Source organism: Hemitrygon akajei, chromosome 31, assembly GCF_048418815.1.
Source record: "Hemitrygon akajei chromosome 31, sHemAka1.3, whole genome shotgun sequence".
NCBI classification, from domain to species: domain Eukaryota; kingdom Metazoa; phylum Chordata; class Chondrichthyes; order Myliobatiformes; family Dasyatidae; genus Hemitrygon; species Hemitrygon akajei.
In genome coordinates, this window is record NC_133154.1 from 3,440,092 (window position 1) to 3,448,837 (window position 8,746).

Here is an 8,746-nt window from a genome sequence, read left to right on the forward strand (position 1 = left end):
TATCTCATTGCGATTTCCTTTGCTCACTCGCTGTGTTCCGATACTGTTCTGGAGACCTGGAGCACATCTCTCTCTAGAATTCTCTTTGAACTGAATGTTCAAATTTAATTGATTTTCCCTCAATCCCAGAAGGACAGCCACTCACACACTGTCAACTCCACAGAGACCTTGATGTACACACTCAGACGCCGGCAGAGAAACGTGTGAGGCAGCTCATCAGAAACTGTCACCTCAGGAGACGGCCGCTGGAGCTTCACTCACAAACACTTCGTGCATCACATTTATTCTGCAATCTAGACTGAATTTCTCATGTCCAGCTGCTCCTCAGAGAGACAGAGGCAATATTCCCAGTTGAAGGCTTTGCAGTACCTGGCTTGAAACATTACCTCTGTTTCACTCTCCAGTGACACTTCCCAGTCGAGAGGCTAAAGCATTGGGGAAATTTAAGGCAGACATCGATAGATTCTTGATTATTCAGGGAGTGATGGATATGGGGAGATGGTGGCAGATTGGGGCTGAGTGGGAAAATGGATCAGCCATGATGAATTGGCAGAGCAGACTCGATGGGCTGAATGGCCTAATTCGTCTCCTATATCTTACTGTCTTATGGTCTTCTGCAGCCAACATTTCTGCTCATTGCCTTGACTGATGAAAAGTATAAGTTATTCCTTCTCTGTCCTGCTGTCCCCTGTTCTGCCTCTCTTACATGCCCACACACACAGTTGCTGTATTTTCCATTTTTATTTCAGAGGTCCAGCATCTGCAGATCTGTTTTTAAATTTTCATTGTGTCAATGGTTCAGTTTATTAACAGAGAATGTATAGGGTACACAACCCGAAATTCTTACTCTTCACAGAATCCACGAAACAGAAAAAAACTCCAAAGCATGAATGATAGAAAACTTTAGGACCACAAAGCCCCCTTCTTTCAACAACAGTCTCGATGTTTATCTCTCCTGCAATGCTTCAGTGTTCTTTCAGAACACAAAACAGTGCAGCCCTGTACAGGCCCTTCGGCCCACGATGTTGTGCAGACCTCTTAACGAGCTCTAAGATCAATCTAACCCCTCCCGCCCATATCGCTCTTCGTTTCTCTTTCATCCACGGGCATATCCAAGAGTCTCTTCAGTGTCACTAATATATTACTGGTGGCAGGGTGAAGATTTGCTTCTACCAAAGGAGGTGTAAGGCGCCCTTTCCCTCCGCTAGCACGCAGGTGCGGCATCTGCTCACCCTCTCCGATCAGGGTCACAAGAACCCATGGTCGAATGAGCAGTTGGTGCACATCACAAATCCTGGTTATGCGACCACTGACTCCAGGCAAACGATCTCTGAAGAGTATTGATAATGGCTGGGGTCACCCGTCTTGTAAAGACACTGCCCAGAAGAAGGGCAGTAAAATTTACGAAGAACAATCATTGTGGTAACTTCTACTTTACAAAAGACCACGTGACAATTTTATGGCCAAAAGAACATCTTTATCTGGGACGGCAAATGATATTTACAATAGAGAGGCTTTCAGGTACCTCGTGCGGCATGGGTGGATGAACTGTATACAATGCATGACGGGAGTAAAAACCCCCCAAACCCGGATCCCGCCTCTTGTTACCAACAGTTTCCTGATTCGTATTAACTTACTTTTTTTTGGTAATTTATTTTTTTATTGAAGTTCATCAAACAAACATTTTCATAAGATGTATTTCAGACATTGTACATTTATATCATATGATCATATATATCACAAATCTCCACAAAGTATTTATCTGAGGTATAAACTTATAGAAAAGAGTGGAAAGAAAAAAACAAGCAAAAGGAAAGAACTATGTACAAGTAGGGAGTGATCTTTTTTTTTTACAACATATTCTTTGATTTGTGAGAATAAAATCAGGCCCATGAGGAATTATGTAATTAAACTATTTTTCCCAGTGTGAATCAAATTCTTCCAGCTTATGATTAACAGATGCTGTTATCTTCTCCATTTTGTAAATGTCCATTGTAATTTCCATCCATGTATTTAAAGTTGGTCTCTCCTGTGATAACTATTTCCTAGTAAGAGTCTTTTTACCAGCCACCAAAAGTATATTCATTAAATATTTATCTCTTTTCAACCATTCTTGAGGTATGTATCCAAAATATATGGTCTTACTTTCTAAGGGTATTTCACATTCAAAGATGTCTTGTAGGGCATTGTGTATCCCCCTCCAATAGTTTTTGATAACAGGGCAGTCCCAAAAAATATGATAATGATTTGCATTTTGATTTCCACAATTTCTCCAGCAAACAGGGGGTTGCTATCATAATGGGATTTCTGAGAGGGTGTAATAAAATATCTTATCAAGTTTTTCCATCCAAACTCCCTCCATTTCTGTGAACTGGTACACTTCCATTGATACCTGCATATTGTTGTCCATTCTTCCTCAGATATAATTATCCCTCCTTCCTTCTCCCATTTTGTTTTAATGTATGAAGTCGAATGTGTTTTAAGATTTGACAACCCCTTATACATGCTTGAAATGATTCTACTACCATTATCTGAATTATATGCTTTTCTAAATAGCTCTATCAAGCATGTACTTGCCTTGGTTACATTTTTAAACGTCTTATTAACATATTGTTGCATCTGTAAATACCGATAAAATCTTGTTTTTCTAATATGTGTTTCTCTTTAAGCATTTCAAAACTGAACAATGTTCCTTCTTTCATTATGTTGCAAAGAACTGTTGTTCCTTTAGCTGTCCAGTCCTTAAATCTAGCATCCAATTTATTTGGTGTAAAATCCGAGTCATATGCACACCATTTAAGAATTGCAATATCTCCCTCTAGATTATATTCTTTTATAGTAGTTTTCCATATTTTAAGAGTCAATTTCACCCAAAATTGTATTTATGTACCTTTGCAGGTTGTTATCAGCCAAAATTGCTTGCATGGGGATGGGAAGTACCCACTCCTCAATGTTTTTCCATTGAGCGTCTTATGATGGGTTGCACCAACATATCACAGCTCTCAACTGTGCTGCAAAATAATAATCTCTAAGAGAAGGTAGGCCCCACCCCCCTTTTCCTTTGCTAATTGCAAAGTTTTGAGATGAACTCTAGTACTTTTACCCTGCCAAATATACCTTGATAACATCTTGTTCCATTCATTGAATTGATTTTGATTAATCTCTATTGATAGGGTCTGAAAGAGATATAACAGCCTGGGCAGTATATTCATTTTAATAGACTCAATCCTTGAACTGAGACTGAAAAAAGGAATCAGGTTCCATCTTGCCACATCTTCCTTAATTTTTTTATATAAAGGATGATAATTACATTCTGATGATTTTGCCAAATCTTTTGGCATAATGATGCCCAAATATTTGAAAGACTCTGTGTGCCATGCCCAGGGGTATCTACTTTCAATTTCTCTTGGTGGGCTATAGTAATATGAAAGTAATTGGGTTTTATCTATATTGATCTTGTATCCTGATAATTGACCGTATTGTTCAAAGGATTGCATCAATTTAGGTAAAGAGTATGTTGGTTGCCCTAGTTAGATCAAAATGTCATCCGCATAACAAGCCAATTTATGCTCTGTCCCTTTTATAGTAATTCCCCTGATATCTTCATTTTGTCCGATGTATTGAGCTAATGGTTCCAGATATAACGCGAAGAGTAGCGGTGACCATGCACAACCCGGTCTCATGCCCCTTTCTAGGGTAAGACTATTTGATAAATATCCATTGATTTTAATCCTAGCAGTAGGATTGTCATATAGTGTCTGTATAGTTTTAATAATTGTGTCTTGGAACCAAATCTATGTAAAACTCTGTAAAGAAAATTCCAATTAACCAAATCAAATGCTTCTTCAGCGTCCACGCTTATCACTGTTGCTTCGATTTTATTTTTTTGTATATGATCCATAATGTGAAGTGTCCTTCGTATATTGTCTTGTGTCTGGCGTTGTCATATAAAACCTGTCTGATCGTTACATATCAGTATGGATAGAAACTCCTCTAATTGTTTGGCCATGATGGAGGTAAATAACCTATAATCTACATTAAGAACAGATATTGGTCTAAATGACCTGCATTCCATTTTATCCTTGCCTTCTTTCGGTATAGCTGAGATTATCGTTTCCTTCCAACTGGGTGGCATTTGTGCCTTTGTTAGAGCCCAGTTCAGTGTGGGGAGTAAAACAGAAATTAACTCATTTTAAAATTCTTTGTACCACTCTGTCGTATACCCATCTGATCATGGTGACTTGCTTAATTTAAGCCTACTTATTGCAGCTTTTAATTCAACTTCAGTTATGTCAGCAGTCATCGTTCTATTTTGTTCTTCGCTTAAAGTGGGTAACTCTGGAGAATTCAAGAAAGTGTCAATTTGGGTTATGCTTCACCCCGGAACTGTGGAATATAGAGTTTTGTAAAACACTTCAAAAGCTTCTTGAATTTCACTTAGCTTATTTTTTATCATTTTTGTTCTTGGGTCCCTAATTCTATGAATTGTATTTTCTGCTATATTTTTTTTTCAGTTTCCACGCCAGTATTTTCATAGATTTTGATCCACTTTCATAATGTCTCTGTTTCAGCAACATAAAGTTTTTCCTGATTTCTTGCGTAGCCAAACTATTTACTTCATTCCTAATTCTTTTAATTTCCCCTAATGTATCCTGTGCTAAATTCAATTTGTGTTTTTTCTCTAGTTCCTTCAGCCTATTTTGTAATTCCTTTAATGTTTTATTACTTATTTTTTTCTTATATGAAGAGATCGCTATAATTTTCCCTCTTAAGACCGCCTTCAGAGTATCCCATAAGATGGGAGGTGAAACCTCTCCATTATCATTAAATTCTAAGTAGAGACCAATTTCTTTTTTAATTTGTTCCTTAAAGAACGGATCGTTGAGTAGACTTGAATTTAGTTTCCAAATAGTATTCTTTGGTTGTAGGTCAAAATCAACAGATAGATATATATGTGCATGGTCACTTACATCTATTGTCCCAATTCCACAGGTGTTTATTTTGTCTTTGTCTTTTCCAAATGTTATGAAATAGTCTATTCTTGTATATGCAGAATGTGGAGCAGAATAATGAGTGTAATCCCTTCTGTCAGGGAAAAGGTCCCTCCATATATCAATTAAACCAAAATCCTCAAAAAGTGTATTAACTTTCTTATGTAAAGATTTTGTTTCATAGGTTTTTCTATTGGAAGAGTCTAAGTTTGGTTGTAATTGTAAATTTAAGTCTCCCCCACATATCAGGAAACCTTCTGTTTCAGTTACCACAATATCAGTAATTTTCTGAAAGAAACCAATATCACTTCCTGGAGGTGCGTATATATTCAATAGAGTAACTGAATTGCCATCTATATTCCCCCTTACCAGAATATATCTGCCTTCTTTATCTCCCATTTTAAATATTTTTTTCAAAATTTAGCTTACTTGAGATAAGAATAGTAACTCCTCTCCTATGTCCTGATTTATATGAGGAGAAAAACAGATTAGTGAAGCCCATTCTCTTTAGTTTTTTATGCTCATTATCACCTAAATGAGTTTCCTGTAAATATACTACATGGGCTTGTTCTTTTTTCATTTTGGATAAAATTCTCTTACGTTTGATTGGATTTAATAGCCCGTTGACATTAAAAGAAATGAATTTTACCTTGTCCTTAGCCATCTGTATTTATTTGTCAATGTATCATTGAAATTAGAATAAAACTTAATCAATCTACTCCCTGAACAAATAAGAGCCGAGAAATGAAATGGTAACAAAAATAGCAACAAACGTGTGATTCCAAGGCTGAGGTCTCTAGTAGATGACCCTGCGTTGAGCTAGAGGAAATGTCTAGCTGTGGGGGATAACCCCTCCTACTTGTGAGTTGAGGGCCCCCATTTCAGTATTCATAAAAGTCAGAAAAGATTTCCCTGTGTACTCCTCTATATACACACACACACACACACACACACACACACACACACACACACACTACATACATACACCTATATGCACACATATATATATTCTCATTTTGGTGGGGAAAAGGAGTAAGTGAGCGAATAAAGAATAACAACTAAGTAATATAAAATCCACATTATAATAAGTATTTCTCGAGATATGTATATCACCGTGTACTTTTTCTTCCGTTTAGCTTCTCAACATTTTTAATGTTAGCCAAACCTTATGGCTCTTCTGAAGGGGGTGAGGACTGTTTTTGGGAAACTCCCGGTATCTTCATGATATATTTCTCTCAGCCTCCTCCCGTCTCCTGCCTTCTCGATTCTCGCACTATTTCCCAAGCGGAGCGAGGTAATTCCTCAGCCAGGCTTTCCTTCATTTTGGTCGTGCTGACGGGCAACCCTCTGGCCTTCATATCTGTAGTCGCCTCTTCCACTGTCTGGTACAACTGCCTCCTGTTGTCATAGAACACTCGAAGTTTAGCAGGGTACAGAGTTTGAAATCTAATCTTATTTTGCTTTAGTACTCACTTTACTTCGGAGTATTCTTTGCATTTCTGGAGGACCGCGGGGGGGGGGGGTAATCTTGGTCGAAATATATTAATTTATCCTCTAAAAACACGCTCTTCTTACCCCAGGCCCTTTGTAGAATCTCCGCCTTGGTACCGAAGGAATTTAATTATTATTCAGTGTGGCTTTCTATCCTGAGTAGGTTTTGGGACTTATGCGTGGTGGGCTCTTTTGACTTCCAGCTCCATAGCCGGGGGGAGATCCAGCGCGTCCCGCAGTAACTTTCCGACAAACTCTGTCATAGACGAGCCCTCCGCTCCTTCGGGAACGTTGTAGATTCTGATATTTTTCTGCCATGATCTTCCCTCCAGGTCAAGCAGTTTACCTTCTTGGTGATGTATTATTTTTATTGTCTTACTTAGTATCCATTCCATGTTTTGAACGCGATCTTCCACCTTCTCAATTCGAGTCTGCCATCGCTATTTTTTGATTGTCGCTGGCGAGCTCTGACTTAATACCACGGAGCTGCTGCTTTATATCTTTCTGGACTTCCATTATTTCTTTCAGGATTTCGAAGATATTTGTCACAAGAACCCATGGCCGAATGAATAGCCGGTGCATATCACAAGTCCTGGTTATGCGACCACTGACTCCAGGCAAACAATCTCTGAAGAGTATTGATAACGACTGGGGTCACCCGTTTTGTACAGACACTGCCCAGAAGAAGGCAATGGCAAACCGCTTCTGCAGTAAAATTTATGCGGAATAATCATGATGGTGGGAAGGCCATGATTGCTCACGTCATGCGACACGGCGCATTACAACCCTTCAAATGAATCTGTCTCTCCAACCACACCCACAGTGGGTCCCAGGCACTTAACATTCTTTGTGTCAAAAATTTATCTCTGACAACCCCCTATACTTTCCTTCAATCACACTAAAAGTGAGTCTTATACTTGCTGTTACCACTGTGGAAAAGGTGCCGGGTATCCCATCTAGCAATATTTCTTGTTATCGTCAAAGTTGAAAGTGAATTTTATTGTCAGAGTATATACAGGTCAGCACATACAACCCTGAGTTTCATTTTCCTGCGGGCATACTCAGCAAATCTACAGAATAGTTACCATTGGGCTGAATGGCCTAAATCCACTCCTATGTCTTATGGTCTTGGGATAGGTTCAAAAGGGATGTGAGGGGTAAGTTTTTTACTCAGAGAGTGGTGGATGCCTGGTATGGTGGTAGAGGCAAATACATTTTAGAGGCTTTTAAGAGGCGTTTCGAGAGGCACATGGATGTGAGGAAGATGGGTGGATATAGACAGTGTAGATAGGAGGGATTCATTTTGGAGTTTGTTTTAAATTACCTTTAGGCTGGTTGTGCACAAATGCGGGCCAAGTGGCCTGTTTCTGTGCTGTAGTAGCTGTGTTCTATGCTCTACGTTTAATCAGAGGGACAGAAAGAGCTGGAGAGAGAGAGAGCCAGAAAGAGTGAGAGAATGAGAGAGGGAAAGAGAGAGACATAAAGAGGGAGATGAAGAGACAGAAAGAAAGAGATATACATAAAGAGAGAGGGCCAAAAAGAGAGAGTGAGAAAGACATAAAATGTGAAGTGGAGAAAGTCAGTGAGAGACATAGAGAGAGAGAGAGAGAGAGAGAGAGAGAGAGAGAGAGAGAGAGAGAGAGAGAGAGAGAGAGAGAGGAAGAAAAGGTAAAGGGAGTGAGAGACAGAGAGAGAGAGACCAACAGCTAGGAAGAGAGAAACAGAAAGAGAGAACGAGAAAGAAATGTTAGATGGAGGGACAGAGACAGAGAGCCAATAAAAGAGTGAGGTACACAAAAAGAGAGAGATAGAAGAATAGAAATAGAGAGGCAAAGGGAAAGAGAGAGAGAGAGAGAGAAAGGGAGAGTGACAGAAACATAGAGAGGCTGAAAGAAAGAAAGGGAGAGAAAAACTGAAGGGAAATGGGAGTCAGCCAGAAAGTGTGAGTGAGAAAGTGAGTGAGAGAGAGAGAGAGAGAGGGAGGGAGAGAGGAAGAGAATCTGAGAGAGCAAACTCGAAAGAAAGAGAGGGTGACAGAAAGGGACAGAAAGAGAGAGGAAGAGACAGAAGGTGACAGATAAAAAGAATGAGAGAGGGAAAAACAGTAAGAAAGAAAGAGCGAGCGATAGAAAGAAAGTCAAGAGGTTGAAGGAGAGTTAGAAAGAGCTGGAAGGAGTAAAGGCATTTTTTCTAAACAGGGGATGTGTTTGTAAATCTGAGGTGCAAAGGGATTTGGGAGTTCTCACGTAGAATCCCCTAAAGGT